This window comes from Stenella coeruleoalba, assembly GCF_951394435.1.
Source record: "Stenella coeruleoalba genome assembly, chromosome: 4".
NCBI lineage: Eukaryota > Metazoa > Chordata > Mammalia > Artiodactyla > Delphinidae > Stenella > Stenella coeruleoalba.
The window spans coordinates 1,075,323-1,092,129 of NC_137149.1; the positions used below are offsets into that span (position 1 = coordinate 1,075,323).

The 16,807-nt window shown below is 51.7% G+C and overlaps 1 protein-coding gene across 6 annotated transcripts in view; it reads left to right on the forward strand.

The window, feature by feature from the left end:
• Window positions 1-1,052: 1,052 nt before the first annotated feature.
• NSD2 (nuclear receptor binding SET domain protein 2) overlaps window positions 1,053-16,807 on the forward strand; it is a 73,921-nt gene continuing 58,166 nt past the window's right edge. For 5 of the 6 annotated variants that reach the window (XM_079919892.1, XM_079919893.1, XM_079919890.1 and 2 more), the window contains exon 1: window positions 1,053-1,140. The gene's annotated coding sequence lies outside the window, so the exon portion shown is untranslated. Of the gene's footprint in view, window positions 1,141-1,350; window positions 1,753-16,807 lie in introns of those variants that run through there. The other variant, XM_079919891.1, reaches the window with a different exon arrangement.

Sequence of the window (16,807 nt, forward strand, 5' to 3'; positions counted from 1 at the left end):
GGAACGGCTGAATCCTCGCCCTGCAGATATTCTGCAGAAGACGCCCCCCCCCCCCGCCCGCACCGCCCCGGCCAGTCTCTCTCCGGCCTGCAATCCCCGCTCCCTGTCGTTGTTTGTGACCATCTATGCCAAGTTTGTAATGTGCGTTCCAGGAGCACAGACACGGCGGGGACCTCTGCACCCTGCTCGGCAGTCCCTGGAGCTCCCTCCACAGTGCTCTCCTGCGAGCTCCAGCTGGGCCTCGCCTGCAGGGCCAGTTCAACCTGACCTCCGCCTTCCCGGATCCCAGCTGCTCGACCAGGCCCCGCGCAGAGCGCCTCCTGACCCGGGAGCCTTCTCTCCGCCCCGAGGCAGGGGCGTGGGTGACCACTTGGGTGAGGGCCCTGCGGCCAGCGCGGGCTGACCCTGCGCGTGGTGCTACGGGCGCAGGGCCCGCGGGGCGGCCGGCAGGGAGCCGCCTCCCACTTCCCGGCTCCAGGGCCGCGCGGCCCGGGCTGGGGCCGCGATCGCGCGGGGCGGCCTCGCCGGCGGCGATTGGGCGCGCGGCCGTGACGTCACCACGCGCGCGCGCTCCGGACTCTGGCTCCAGGCTCCGGGCTTTCGGTTGAGCCGCCGCCTGGCGCGCGCCCGGCCGAGTAGCGGGAGCGGGGCGCGCGCCCGGCGCCGGTCTGAGGCGGCTTGCGGGGTCCCGCGCCCCCGGCCCCGGCCCGTGCCCTCGATCACCGGCCCCGGCCTGCGCCCCCGACTCCCAGCCTCCGGCCCACGCCCGCGCCACGGACCCACCACCACCGCCCCGCCCCGCCCCGCGCGGATTTGAAAAGCCCGGCCGCAGCCCCGCGAGCGCGGCAGCCAATCAGCGGCGCGCACTTTCCCGCGGCTTCTGCGAGGCGGCGGCGGCCCGGCGGCGGCGGCGGCGGGCGGGAGGCGCGGGGGCGGGGTCGGCGCCGCGCGCGGAGAGCCTCGGCCTGGCCGCGCTGCGCCCGCCGCCGCCGCCGCCGCCGCCGCCGCCGCCCCCTCCCCTCCCTCGGCCCTCCCTCCCTCCCTCCCCCGCGGCCCCGGCCCCGGCCCCCTCCCCGGCCGCCGCCGCCGGAGCCGCCGCACCGGAGAGCCGCCGCCGCCGGAGGATGCGCCGCACAACAGGTCACTGGCGCCGCCGGCCCAACCGCCGCGGGCCTGAGGGGCGGAGGGCTGAGGGGCTGAGGGGCCGGGCGGGCGGGCGGGCTAACGGGGCCGGGCGGGCGGGCGGGCGCGGCCATGTTGGGCCCGGCGGCCGGCGGCTGCACCTGTGCCGGCCCGCGGGCCGGCGGCCTTTGTTCGCTGCGGCGCCCAGCGGGCCGGGCCGGCCTTTGTGAGGCGCTGGCCGGGGCCGGGGCCGGGCGGCGGTGGGAGGGGCGGCCGGGGCCGGGGAGGCGCTTTTTGTCTGCGGAGGGTCCGGGTGACACTCGGGCGCCGGCCGTTGGTCAGCGCGGGCGCCCGGAGCCCCGGGCCTTGGCAGGTGGAGGCGCGGGGACCCCGCCCGGGGCTGCCGGCCCTCGGCCCCCGCGCTTGGCCAGACGGCGGCCCCGAGGCCCCGACCGCGCAGCGGAGCGGCCCGGCCGCACGGCCGACTCTGCCCCACTCGCCAGAAGGGCGGTTTAAAATCTCGGCGTTTAAGCGATGCTGCTGCTCTCGACTCTGGGCAGAAGGCGCAGGACCCGGTGCAGCCTTAGTTTTTTCTCCCTCTCGCCGATGCCGGGACGTGAGTGGTCACAGGTTTGACATGCGGGGGGAAACTTGGTCTCACGGGGACGTTAATCATTCTTAGGCAGGTAATTAGGGCTCCGGGGTGTGTGCGCGTGTGCGCGTGTAGCAGAACAGGGGACCCATTCGGTTAGGGTGACTTCAGAGCGAGGTTAGGGAAGTTCTTCAGGACTGACAGCCCGCGCTCAGACTTTCAAGGCCTTGACTTTTAAATGACTTAAACGCCAAGATGTGTGTTCCCTAATCACTAAACAACTTAAAAACCTCACGTTGCTACCACGCGTCGATTATACTGACTCTTACTTTATGTATTTTAAAATGAGATTATTAAGATGGAAAATAAGTTAGGAGCCATCTCATGTATGAAGCTGGGAATTTAACTCTTTTATTTTCCCAATTGTTTTAAATATCCTCGTTACATATTTAAATGTGACGAGAGCACCATTAAAGAAGCACAGCTCTAATCAGCACCACGAGGGAAACAAGTCCTGGGAGCACAGCCCTTTCCTGGCGTGGTTGGTGTGCTCCTGTACCTCACCACCGACCGTAGTTCAAATCTAAACTGCCGACTGGAAGTGAAGAGGACTCATGCCTTAAGCACGATTACTTTGAGTCATTTCCTTTCCTTTTCTTCCATTTTCTCAGACGCCCAGCAGCCTTCAATTTTGGGCCAGTGGTTGGTAAAGTGAGGACTTTCTGCAGGGTTGTGAGTTTGCGTAAGCTTTTGTGAAGAACTGTGATCTATGTAGTACAAAAATCCTCCCCTCCTGACGGCATTATTACAGATCAGGCTGGCCTGGGATTCCAGTGGTAAACATTCCAATTTAAGAGTATTAGAAAAATAACTTTCTGAGTTTCAAAAAATGATGGGCATGGGACTTCCCTGGCGGTCTAGTGGTTAAGACTCTGTGCTTCCAGTTCAGGGGGCACGGGTTCAATCCCTGGTCGGGGAACTAAGATCCCGCACGCAGTGTGGCATGTCCAAAAAAGTAAATAAATAAAAAATAAAAAGTGATGGGCAGTTTATTATTCTGTGTGCACTTTTATGATATATTCATATGTAACGTCTAAACTACCATAATTTGAAATTTGTGGAGACACAGAACAAAACAGTAAGGTAAACAGGCTACCACGTGTGGCTACTAGGCTTATGGTTTTTATTCAGCCGATTTACACAGGGCCGTTAAAATAGTACCTGCTCAAATGTGAGGAATCAGATGGGGAGAATAAGTCAGAATTGTGAGAAGTTAGGAATTAGAGACCCTGTGGCCTAGTTATGGAAGAGTGGGCCAAGCCTTCCATTTATTCGGATGACTTCTCCTCCTACAAGTAGTACAGTTTTAAAAGGTTTACTCATATGGCAGAATGGAAGCTAATTAGTTACTTTTTTACGGTTTGATGCTTCAGTGTAAAACATGTAAAAATAGGTGGAGTTATACTTACTAAGAAGTGCTGGTGAGAGGATAGAAACCACTAATAAAATGTGTGCTATATGAGATATCGGATTGCCACTGAGCACACACATTTGAAATGGGTGTGCTAAGATGATGCTGAAGTTCCACATTTATTTTGCCCTGCGCTTTCTAAGCTACACAAGTAACCTTTCTAAGGAAACACTTTAATCAATCAGTGGGAGCTGAAGATACAAGGCTTTTCCCATGCATATTCTAGTGTACAGTGGTTGGTTGGTTGGCTGGTGTTTTTTTGGGTTGGACTGCTTGGCTATAGAATGATGCAGGTTTGGATAAGCATCTTAGTCTTCTGAGCTTCACTCTTATCTCTGCTGGACTGCACTAAATGTGTCCTTGTTCCCCAAATATGTGGTGCCCTGTCCTGACCCAGGCCTCTGCATGGACTGTTGTTGGGTGTGGACCACTGCTTGTCCTCCCTTTTGAGCACAGAGGACCCAGCCCTTCAGTGGCCATATGTGACTTTTCTCTCCTGTTGGAGAGCTCTTGAGGTAGGACTCTTATAGCCTTGGGCAGCCTGGCCTCTGCTGGTGCCTTCTCATGGCAGGCACTCAGTGAATGCTGAATAAATAAATGGGCATATGACTTGGGATAAACAACCCATTTTAATGCCAGCATGTGGCCTGTTTGCCTCTCTTTTTTGTAAGTCATGTTGGAGCAGAAAGGGACCCTCTGGAAGAAGCTGAGTATGGAAAGTAAGGGGCTGGCCTAAGGTCACCCTACTTTAATTGGGGAGCTAAGACACTGTTTGCTAGGCAGGGCTGTTTCTTTTCCTTTTCTCATCATAGGTAACTCAAATGTTAAATCAAAATTAACTATGAAATATTGCAAACAAATAATAGAGTAGACCTGTGTCCACCACCAGGATGAATCAAGCAGTGATGTTTCTACTGTACTTATCTGTATCCCTGGGCAAAGTAAAAAGAATATAAAGTACACAAAAGCAAGAGGTGACATGGAAATTCCCAGGATTATGCTTATACTTTACAAACTGCCTTTATGTGATTTGTTAATTTCATTTTTTAGGAACTGTTATTTACATAAAACGTATTTCTTTTGGAGAGAAAAAGACTTAAATTAGTTACCCCGGGGACTCGTCAGCATTTTGCATTTGTCTGTCGGTTGCAGTATAGCTTTTGAAGGAACTGATTTGATGAGATTTGGTTTGCTACTTTAAAAATTCAGGCTGTCTTGAAGTAGTTTTGTTCTTGAGTTTGTCTTCCAGAAAACAAACGGCCAAAGATGAGTTTTCAAAGCATCTTAATGTCTGTAATACCTAATAGTTTCAACAAGACATACAAGGATGGAAACTGCTAAGTAGTGGTTGAGCTGAGTGCTGGCCTGCAGCTCAAAAGCCCCAGTAGTGAGACTTCCCTAGTGGGTGTGTAGAGAAACAATGTTTTATCTTACTGGAGGAGTTGGGAGCTCAATTTTTTTTTAAGATTTATTATTTATTTATTTTATTTATTTTTGGCTGCCTCAGGTCTTAGTTGTGGCACATGGGATCCTTGCTGAGGCATGCGGGATCTTTCGTTGTGGTGCGCGGGTTTTCTCTTCTCTAGTTTTGGTGTGCAGGATCCAGGGCGTGCGGGCTCCAGAGCGCGTGGGCTCTGTAATTTGTGGCACGCGGGCTCTGTAGTTGAGGCGCGCGAGCTCAGTAGTTGTGGCGCGCGGGCTCAGTTGCCCTGCGGCATGTGGGGTCTTAGTTCCCTGACCAGGGATCGAACCCACATTCCTGCATTGTAAGGTGGATTCTTTACCACTGGACCACAGGGAAGTCCTGGGAGCTCAATTTTTAAGTTGACTGGCTTGTCATAGAAAGAATTGATGATCTGGATGAAGTGTGTCATGCTGTTAAGGGTATGTTTATGTCAGCAGTTTTCACATCTTGGTGAGTTTTTCCCTTGGGCTGTGCTGCTGGTTACATAGGTGGACAGATCAGAAAGCATGTCTCTGACTCCAGTTGTGCGACCCTCGCTCAGCTCTCCACACCCTGCCTAGTCTGTCTAAAACGCACGTGTGATCATGTGAGGCCCCTTCTCCAGGAGCTCCAGTGCCCTTTGGGGTTCAAGACCACTCTCTCACTGGGTTTTCTGCCTCTCACTGTACTTCTTTTTTTTTTTTAAGATTTTTTTTTTTTAATTTTATTATATTTTTTATTTTTGGCTGTGTTGGGTCTTCGTTGTTGCGCGCGGGCTTTCTCTAGTTGCAGTGAGCGGGGGCTGCTCTTCATTGCAGTGCGTGAGCTTCTCATTGTGGTGGCTTCTCTTGTTGTGGAGCACAGGCTCTGGGGTGCACAGGCTTCAGTAGTTGTGGCTCGTGAGCTCTAGAGCACAGGCTCAGTAGTTGTGGTGCCTGGGCTTAGTTGCTCTGCAGCATGTGGGATCGAACCCGTGTCCCCTGCATTGGCAGGCGGATTCTTAACCACTGCACCACGAGGGAAGTCCCCTGCACTTCTTATTTTGATCTCACCTGACCTCTTCAGCCCATCTGTTGCTGCCATGCTTTTTCCTTGGGCCTTGGCATGGTCAGTTTTTGCCCCTGCTCTCCCCTGTGACCCCCATACACACACTTACACTTCAGTGCATGTGTGGGCACAGCTGGCTTTTCGTATTAATTCCTTCTCATTCAGCTCTCAGCTTGCACCTCACTCCTAGAAAACGACCCCAGACTCCCTGCCAGTCTTGGGAGCCCTTGTAGGTATGTCTTGAACACTTTGTGCTTCGCTCACCTTTGCACACTGCATTCTCACTCTGCTCCAGCCATTCTGGCCTCTGGCCTGCCTCAGGTACTGCAGCCATGCTGCTGTACCTGCTATTCCTTCTACTTGGACACCTGCCTGGCTTCCTCTCTACCTGCCTTTAGGTCTTTGCTCAAACCTCCCCTTCTCAGGCACCGTCCCTGACCACTGATTTCAGACACCCTCTTGCTGTCTGGCTCTGCCCATCTGCTGTAGCTTCTTTTCCATGACTCTTATCCTCTGACATTCTGGGTGTTTTCCTTATTTGTCTGCCTGCCTGACTGCATCAAGATGTCTATAAGGGTGGAGATTTTTCTCCTTTTGGCTCTACTTACTGTGATACCCCCAGTGCCTAGGACAGTACCCTAATGACTGTCAGACATTGAGTGACTGCTTGCATGAACAGACTCTCAGCCCCTTGTGTGCTGGCTCACGTATAAGAAGTGGTGTGGATAAAGGGGATTGGCGTAGGCGTGCTTGCCCTAGTGTGAGGTTGGCAAGGTGGAGGGCCATGGGCAGGTGAGAGAGGTCAGAGAGGAGGCTCATAGACCACTGCTAGAGAACGGTGGCCTTACCCAGGCACAGGAGGTGGGGTAGGAAGAGTGAACAGATGCAGGAGAGAGGGCTGTAGTGGCATTGATGGGCTGGGGTGCAGCATGGGGGCTCAGAATAAGAGGGGAGGGTTGGGGACTTCCTGGTGGCGCAGTGGTTAGGAGTCCTCCTGCCAATGCAGGACACATGGGTTTGAGCCCTGGTCCGGGAAGATCCCACATGCCAAGGAGCAATTAAGCCTGTGCGCCACAACTACTGAGCCTGTGCTCTAGAGCTCAAGAGCCACAACTACTGAGCCCACGTGCCACAACTACTGAAGCCCATGCGCCTAGAGCCCGTGCTCCGCAACAGGAGAAGCCACCACAGTGAGAAGCCCGTGCGCAGCAAGGAAGACCGAACACCTCCAAAAAATAAATAAGTGAAATAAAATTTAAAAAGAGGCCCAGGTGATCCTAATATTCACAATTTGAAAGATTGGGTGGAGAGGGCACCATTTTTATCTCCCTGTGAACTAGTGAAACTGAAGGTGGGCCTCGTTTCTGATCTACCTTGGTTCCTTCCAAAAAGAAACTGATGTCACCTACCAGCTGAAAATGTGTCTCTTGTGCCTTCCTGTTCACCCAGAAGAGGAAGCCTTAGGTCTTGAGCGTGGCGTGTGGCCCCTTTGTGTTTTCTAGCATCTTTGCCCCCTGGCCCCTTGTAGCTGCTCTGAGATCTCATCGCCATGCTGCTGCCCCTCGGGGATGAGCTGTGCTCCATCTCACGGTCCTTGCATTGCTGTGGCTCCTTCCTAAGGCGTCCCAGTTGGCCTTGCTGAGCTGCTCTTACAGCTCCACCTTCATTTGTTTCCTCTAGTGTTGCCGACGCTGCGCCCATGGCACTAGGTGTGTTTGGTTTTCTGTTCCCAGGTTGGTTGTTCCTCTGAGCACCAGGCCCTGTCATGGCAGCATGTTGCACATAAGACTGTCTGTGCTGTCTCTATATAAATAGGAGGGTGGGCCAGTGTATTTTGTTAGTTAGTATGGCAGTGTACTTCTGGGGACATTTCTTCATTCACTGAGAATTAAGAAATTAGCTGTGTTCCAGTGATGAGCCAAAACACCCATGTCCTTGGTCTCATGGACTTGACAGACCTGTGAGAGGGATGAAACAGGAGAAACGGTGGACAAAAGATTGCATCTTTGAAAAATCTGTAACAGGGGACATGGGTTCGATCCCTGGTCCGGGAAGATCCCACATGCTGCAGAGCAGCTAAGCCCGTGCGCCACAAGTACTGAGCCTGTGCTCTAGAACCCGCGAGCCACAACTACTGAAGCCCGCACACCTAGAGCCCGTGCTCCACCAAAATGAGAAGCCTGCGCACCGCAACGAAGACTAGCCCTGCTCGCCGCAAGTGGAAAAAGCCCGCGCGCAGCAGCGAAGACCCAACACAGCCATAAATAAATAAATAAATAAATTTATTTTAAAAAATAACAAAAAGAAAAAAAGAAAAACCTGTGAAATAGTCTTGCTAAATAACTGAACCTGAAACTGATCAGGCCTTTACCTCCCACAAGCAATTAATAGGAAATATGGGGGTGGGGAAAGGAACACATTAAACTACACTGTGGGATTGCCACTGGCGGAACTCAGAACGTGGGAACCTGCAGGACCAGTGACCAGGTCTCTTCCACAAGCAAAAAGAAGGGGGATGTGGATAAGAGGCTGATTGCACTACGGAGGGCTTATGTGCATCCAGGACGGGCCAGTTAGTTAGAGATGTGACTCAACACTGTTTATGATATTTGGGACAATTAGAAATTGGAACACTGACTCAATTTGTCATTAAGGAATTCTTTTTTTTTTTTAGCTGCCATAGTGGTTTGGTTTTGTTTAAGAAAAGAATTTGTACCTTGTAGGCATGCATACAGAATTTATCAAAGAAATGATACACCATCTGCGATTGGCTTCACAGTTCTGTGGAAAGGGAGCCGTGAGGGTGTGGCTGGATCAGGGCTGGTGTGGGGTGATGGTGGTGCGGTCCATGGGCCCTGCTTGTTCTCTCTACCTTTATGTGTGTTCAGAATTCTCCCTGACGAAGGAAGAAAAGTCACGAAGGAGAGGTTGGGTACATTTAGTACATCTATAAGGAGATTATGCCTAACTGTGGGTTGGGTGTCAGGAAGGACTTCCTGACGGGACTGAGGCTGGAGCAGAGAGCAGAAGAGGCCTTGGTAGAAGGTGGGCTTGGTAAGGGTGGTGTGACTGTTCTAGATGAGGGAGCAGGCAGTGCAGAGAGCCTGTGACGGGAGTGGACAGAAGGCTGATGAGGCTGGAGCTGAGGGTGAGGGAGCTATGTGTAGACCCAGGCTGCAGGGGTGGGGCAGGGCAGGCTCTCTGAGGCTGTAGTAAGGCTTTTCATCCAGAGAGCAATGTGAGGCCCTTGAGGGTTTTAAGCGGGGGTGTGTGTGTGTGTGTGTGTGTGTGTGTGTGTGTGTGTGTGTGTGTGTGTGTGTGTGTGTGTGTGTGTGTGTGTGTGTGTCGGGGAGAGGGAGACGGACATGAATCTGTTTGCTTTGGGAAGTGCGTTTCTTGGAGTCCTCTCTAAGTTGGTGGTGGGAGGATTCCGGAGAGGGAAGAGGGTGCAGGAGACCGGCCTGCGCTCACTGTGTGTTCGGGTTAGACTCTTTCCAGCTGCCCCTGCTTTGGGTGCCTTGTAGGACTGAACAGCTCTGCCCTGTTGAAATTTGGCGTGGCCACGTGATTTGCTTTGGACAATGAAAAGGGACGCGTCATCTCTGACTGGGCGCTCTGAGAGTCGCGTGCTTCCACGATGTCCCTTTTTCCTTCTCACTGTGGAAGCGCATGATACGCACTATGAGCATGAGGGAAACCTCTGGGTTGAGCCAGGTTGCGGCCCCGTAACCTAGTCCAGGGGTTCTCAGTGGTCCCCAGACTGACAGCATCTGTCACCTGGGAACTTCTTAGACACGCGTATTGGGGCCCACCCTAGACCTACTGAGTCCTAAGCTCTGGGGTGGGGCCGGTGCCCTCCGATGCCCGCGGAGTGGAGCGCTGCTGCCTCGGGTCTGCTGGCTGGTCAGCCGGCTCGGGGCCTGTGGTGCTGGTGCAAGGTGGAGGTGGCCCGCCAGCAACGGGCTTCTGGCTGTGACAGGAGGAGCCAGCCTCGTCAGGTCAGCCGGGGCAAGAGCTCTGCAGGAAAAGGGCTGAGGCCTGTGGGCTGGGGGGGAGGGACGGCATAGGGAGGGTGTCGGTGACGGCCCTGAGTTTTGTCTGACGAAAGCAGACAGGTAGAAGCGCCACTCACTGTCTAGACAGTATTTTTGTAAGCGTTACATTTACTTGGGTTTCGAGGTTCGGGAGCAAGGAAAAGCCTATTCAGGAATTTAAAAAATTTTCATTGAGTCCTTGACTCACATATCAGTTTCTCACGTTGATCGCCCCACTTGTCATCGTGCCCTTTCTGCTCTCCTGACCCCCAGTCTTGCTGTCCCCCATCTGCCCCCACTCGAGTGGAAGCTCTTGCTCCTGGCGGTGCCCCCAGGACTGCGCGGCTCCTGCCCGCGCTCCACCGCCTGGACTGGCCTGTGTATCGGCGCCGCGGCCGCCCCTGTGCCGTGTCGGGGAGCAGGCAGCCCACTCCAGGCCTGCGTGTGACGCGGAGGGGTGTGTGGTCTGTCCTTGTGACCCGCGGGCTGGGCCCTGCCCCAGGCCCCTGGCTTCTCAGCTGCTGGATTCTTTCTGGGGCGGGGGGAGGCGAGCGCTGGCCTGAGCACGGGGAGGAGCTGGCGGGCTTCAGGCTGCTTCCTCTTCCTCAGGTGCGGAAGGAAGGCTTGTTCTGGGGGAGCGGCACCGCGCAGAAGGAGAGCTGCAGGGGAGGCATGGAGGACGGTGCATGTCAGGGTTTTCTCCCTTTTGTCCTGCATCTGAAGTTGTGTGCCTTATTTGTGGAAGATGAGTTGGGATTGAGCGTCACGTTAACAGCTTATTGGATTCTTTTTTGTTGAGTTCTGAAATCTATATAAAAAAGTATTTATTTCTTAAAATTCAACTTCTTATAACTTCTTCGAAAAAATATTGGTAGTTCTTGTCTGTCCAGCGTGGAGGCTGAGCTTGCGTGCATTCTCAGATGCCAGTATGCTCTTGGCTGCTGTAGGGGTTTCTGTGAATTAACAGTTACATCAGCAAAGGGCCAGAGCACATCATAGGCAATTACCCTCTCTGCTTCCTTTGGAGAGGGGCCCTCTTCATTTTTGTAGGTTGGTAGACCTCTGAGATAGAGGAAATCTGTGTCTTGATGGCCCACTGGGAATGAAACGTGTTTCCATAGGACCTTGCCCTGGCTTTACAGCTCTGCCTCTCGAGGACTCCAAGGTAACTCCTTGGGGCCGGGCACAGCACCCTGGGTGTTTGGGTGGAGCCTGGCCCCTGTTCTTGGCTGTGCCCTCGTTGTGGGCTTGTCTCCTAGAAGCCATTGCTGCTTCCCTGGGTCTGTACCAACTGCTTCTCTTGTTCTCTGCTATTGGCTGGAGGTCTCAGAGCTGGTCCTTCAGCTGGTGCCCAGATCCTGGCACCTTCTCACCTCTCTCCTCCCTTAGTGAGTTCCCAGCACGGGAATGATGTAGTAGAAACTGAGTTGTGAATTCCAGCCTAGAGTTTATAGAAATCTTATTTTCAAGGATGTGCAGTTTCTTGACACATCATCAAGGAAAAATAGAAAGCTTAATTATTATTAATTTTATAATCAGAAAGTACATTTTATGGAAAATCTGTAATAACTACAGTCTTACCAACCAAATGTTTAGGTGTATTTCCAGTTTACCTTTTCATCGATCAGACGGAACCAGGTGCCCTAAAGACAGTTTCCTCTGCGAGGGTCATGTCAAACGGTAACAGTCTAGGTAACTATTCCAAGGAGACAACTGCTCTGCTCTTCCAGCTGTTTCTTGTGGTATCTATCTGTACTTAAAAAAAAAAAATAACTTTCTAATTTTGCTGAGTTGAGAACTTTGTGGTTTATATGTTATGTGTTAAGTTCTGTCTACAGGAGATAAGGATTTAGCTTTCTTTCCCGCTGGCCTCCCACTTCCCCTTCCCCAGTTCTTCCCAATATTGTGGTGTCTGGGTTATCTATTCCTCCCTGATAAGCTATTCCAGAACTTAGTGGCTGAAAGCACAACAACATTTATTTGTTTACAGTTTTGCAGTTTGGACGTTGTATGCCAGGGTTAGCTTGTTTCTGCTCTTGTGGTGTCAGTTTGTTTCCTGTGTCTGTGTGTTGGAATTGGCTGTTGGCCACGGTCCACCATTCTCCCCAACATAGGCCTCCCGTAAGGCTGCTTGGGCCTCCTCATAGCATGGTGGCTGGTTCCTGAAGGAGGAAGTGAAGTTGCCAGTCCTTTTATTTTTTTCTTATTTTTATTTTTTTACTTTTAGGCCGTACCATGCAGCTTGTGGGATCTCAGCTCCCCGACCAGGGATTGAACCTGGGCCATGGCAGTGAAAGCCTGGAATCCTAACCACTAGGCCATCAGGGAACTCCCTGTCTGCCAGTCCTTTTTTTTTTTTTTTTCTTTTTGCGGTACGTGGGCCTCTCACTGCTGTGGCCTCTCCCATTGCGGAGCACAGGCTCCGGACACGCAGGCCCAGTGGCCATGGCTCACAGGCCCAGCCACTCCGCGGCATGCGGGATCCTCCCGGACCGGGGCACGAACCTGTGTCCCTTGCATCGGCAGGCGGACTCTCAACCACTGCGCCACCAGGGAAGCCCTGCCAGTCCTTTTAAAGGCGAGGCTGGCTCTGGTCTGGCATCACTTTTGCCATATTCAGTTGGTGGGAGCAGTCACAGGCCCAGGCCAGAATCAAGAATGTGGAGAAATAGATTTTATCTCTTGTTGGGGGAATTACAATAAATTTTTGGCCATCTTCATTTTATTTTTTTAGTTTTTAGAATTTCCAGTTGCCTTTCTTCTTGCAACATCTTTTTCTTTTTTTAATATTTATTTATTTTGCTGCGTCGGGTCTTAGTTGTGGTATGTGAGATCTTCTTCTTGCGGCACGTGGGCTCAGTACTTGTGGTGCACGGGCTTAGTTGCCCTGTGACATGTGGGATCTTAGTTCCCCAACCAGGGATCGAACCCGCGTCCCCTGCATTGGAAGGTGGATTGTTAACCACTAGACCACCAGGGAAGTCCCTGCTTTTAAATTCTTATCCTCATGGTAAGTTTTCCTCACACGTCTGATGGCCTTCGACTGCAGGCCCACTGTTGAGACGGAGGTCTGGGAGCTGACGGCAGGTCCTGGGTGGAGGCTTCACTGAGGGCCAATTGGTCAGGACCCACCGTCAGTATCAGCAGGTGTTTTCCCTAGATCTTGGCAAGTGTCCTCGTGCTGGCTGTGTCTTGTAGTTCACTGCCTTGAGCGCCCCCTCCGGTGTGCCCTGTCCTTAGACTACACTCCGGTTCTTCTCCTGCTGGGGTGGGGCTGGTTGCCAGGCCGTGGGTGGGGTGGGTCAGGGACTGCGCGTTATGTGGACTTCGATCCAGTTCTTTTGACTTAGGGTTCCCAGTGTGTGCAGCACATGCCCCTGCTATGTGCAGTGACTTATCGTTATGCATTAGGCATGTGTTAGAATTAGAATAGGAAACTACATTACAGACATGTGAATGATACAACTTAATATGTTTAATACCTTTCCTATTCAACAGAAGATTTGATAGGTTACAAACTGAGATAAGATTAACCTAAAATTCATCAATTAAACTATTTTAAAGTATATAATTCGTTGGTTTTGTAGTACATTCTCAGTGGTGGTTAATGCAACCATCACCACTATCCAATTCCCGAATATTTTCGTCATTTCAGTGAGAAGCCTGGTGCCTATTGGGCAGTCACTCCCCATTTCCCCTTGTCCCCCAGCCCCTGGCAACCACCATTCTACTTTGTCTCCGGATTTGCCTATTCTAGACATTTTATATGAATAGAATCACGTAGTATGTGGCCTTTTGTGACCGGCTTTTTTCTCTCAGCACAGTGTTCTCAAGGTTCATCTGTGTTGTATCATGTCTCCGTACTTCATTCATTTAAAAAAAATTTTTAATTTTTTGCTACATTGGGTCTTCGTTGCTATGCACGGGCTTTCTCTAGTTGTGGCGAGCGGGGGCTACTCTTTGTTGCGGTGCGCGGGCTTCTCATTGCGGTGTCTTCTCTTGCTGTGGAGCACGGGCTCTAGGCACGCAGGCTCAGTAGTTGTGGCTCACAGGCTCTAGAGCGCAGGCTCAGTAGCTGTGGTGCATGGGCTTAGTTGCTCCGAGGTATGTGGGATCTTCCCGGACCAGGGCTCAAACTTGTGTCCCGTGCATTGGCAGGCAGATTCTTAACCACTGTGCCACCAGGGAAGCCTACTTCATTCATTTTTATGACTGAATATCCCACTGTATGGATAGATCACACTTCTTTTTTTTCCCTGCCGCGCGGCATGTGGCATCTTAGTTCCCCCACCAGGGATTGAACCTGGGCCCCCTGGCAGTAGAAGTGCAGAGTCCTAACCACTGGACTATCAGGGAAGTCCAGATCACTTCTTCTTTTATCTGTTTATCAGTTGTTGGACATTGGGTTGTTTTTTGAATAATTCTGTGAAAATTCTTGTACGAGTTTTTGTGTGAACATGTTTTCAATTCTGTCTTGGGTAGATCCTAGGAGTGGAATTGCTGGGTCACATGGCAGCTAAGGAACTTCTCGATTGTTTCCCGCTGCAGCTGCACCACTTTCCATACCCCTGGCAGTGTGTAAGGGGTCCAAAGATTTGTCATATTACACTGAGAAGATAGAGGGAACAGACAGGCATGGAGTCAGGGAAGATAGCAACTCATGCATCGTCATAAGGCTAAGGTTGGGGCCGCGGGGAGAGAGGCACACAGGTGGTGGGCCCAAGGCTGACCCTGAGCTTGTCTGTGGTTCCAAGCTTCTTTGCAGTGAAAACAAAACAAAACAAGGAATAGGTCAGTTATAATGTCTTTACTGTCATAGGTGCATTTCTGCAGAAGAAGCAAGACTTCTGCTGTGAGTCAATTCTAAATTCCATAAAATAAAGCTTCTCAGTAGAGAGTTCTTACGGAGTAATGGAGCCGTCACTGCCCTCAGCCCCTGTTCTGTAGCAGACTCTGTACTGATCTCATTGTTCTTTACAGAGAGCTCTTTGCTGTAAGACTGGAGGTCCTGTCATCATTCAGTGAAGGTGGGACCAAGATCTATTCCAGGTAGATTAGTGTGAAATGTTGGAAACAAAGGGAATGTTAGGAAATGTGTGTGTGTGTTTTAACCATACTTGCAAACTTGACTTTTCCATCTAAGTCTCTCTTCTGCCTCCAGAAGAAGGACTGGAGCTTGGTCCCTGTCCTGGCTGGGCTCTGGGGGACGTCCTGAAGCCCTTCCTGCTGTCCAGCATTGAGACTTCTCCCTGATGCCTCTGCTCAGATTCGCAGAATGGACTCAGCGGGCTGCAGCTGGATTTCTGAGCAGCCGAGAGAGTGGGGCCTCGTGTGCCCGAGGTCGGAGCCCTGGGGAAGGGAGTTTGGGGGTTGCTCCAGTGACTCTTCCTGCCACTTTTCCATCCTCCACCCCATCTTTCTCCTTCCTCTTTCCCTAATGTTATATCTGTATTTTAAAATCTCTGTCTCTCCCCTCTGGAATATTAGCTCCACAAGAATAAGGTACATGCTTTGTTTACTGCTGTGTCTCCAAATGTTGGGACAGGGCCTGTGCTCCTTGACTAGTTTTCAGTGTTGAGTGTTGTCATTCAGGTCACCTTTCCCTTCTTTTGAGAGTGGTGCCTTTCCCTTTATGTTGGAGACCCCTCCTCTGTTCCATGTGGCCCTGCAGGGGCTGCCTAGCCCCCCCAGCCACTTACTGTGTCAGCTCATGTTGTAGGAGGCCTGTGAAATGTAAGGGATTAATTATATAGTTCTTAAAGCTTATTACAGGAAGCAGCAAGATGATGCTCGGCTCTCCCCACCCTGTTCCTGCTCCCCTTGGAAAACCACTGATAACTCTGAGCTGTTACTTTCTGTTTTAACTTCCACATTTTCATTTTTCACTTTAAGTGTGTCAGTGTTTTCTTTCCTTTGCACAATGATTGTATGTTACATTTTGTTATATTTATTTATTTTTTAAAAAATCAATTAATTAATGTATTCATTTTTGGCTGCTTTGGGTCTTTGTTGCTGCACACAGGCTTTCTCTAGTCGTGGCGAGCGGGGGCTACTCTTTGTTGCTGTGTGCAGGCTTCTCATTACGGTGGCGTCTCTTGTTGTGGAGCACGGGCTCTAGGCGCATGGGCTTCAGTAGTTGTGGCACATGAGCTCCGTAGTTGTGGCTCGCAGGCTCTAGAACGCAGGCTCAGTAGTTGTGGCGCACAGGCTTAGTTGCTCCGTGGCATGTGGGATCTCCCCGGACCAGGGCTCAAACCTGCATCCCGTGCACTGGCAGGCGGGCTCTTAACCTCTGCGCCACCAGGGAAGCCCCACCTTTAGTTTTTAAAAAATATTTATTTATTTCTTTTTGGCTGCATTGGGTCTTTTTTTAAAAATTTATTTATTTATTTTTGGCTGTGTTGGGTCTTTGTTGCTGCGTGCGGGTTTTCTCTGGTTGCGTCAAGCGAGGGGCTACTCTTTGTTGCTGTGCGCGGGCTTCTTATTGCGGTGGCGTCTCTTGTTGCAGAGCACGGGCTCTAGGCGCATGGGCTTCAGTAGTTGTGGCACGCGGGCTCAGTAGTTGCGGCACACGGGCTCTAGAGCGCAGGCTCAGTATTTGTGGCACATGGACTTAGTTGCTCTGCGGCATGTGGGATCTTCCTGGACCAGTGCTCAAACCCGTGTTCCCTGCATTGGCAGGTGGATTCTTAACCCCTGCGCCACCAAGGAGCCCCCACCTTTTGTCATTTTAGACATTTTAAAAGAGAAAGGCTTCGTGGGCAAGAGGAGCCCCGAGCCACCGGCCTTACTCCTGCAGCAGCGTGCCTCTCGCCCAGCGACTCTTCCCCGTCAGCTTCCCCATTGTTGGCGTTTGGCGTCTCTAACTCATTCCTCTGTTGTCTTTGCCCTTGCGGGTTTACCCTTCCTTTGAAATTCCTTACTGTCATTTTAATTGGGGTTTCTGCATGGAGTGTAGGTAAATGTGAGAAAGGAGGCCTCACGTTCTTTTTAAATATAAAAATGGTTTTAGAATTACCACTCTCCCCTGTGCTCCTTCTGGGTTTATATCCTTGCTCTAGTACCTCTTTTAGCATTTCATTTGTGAAAGCGATATG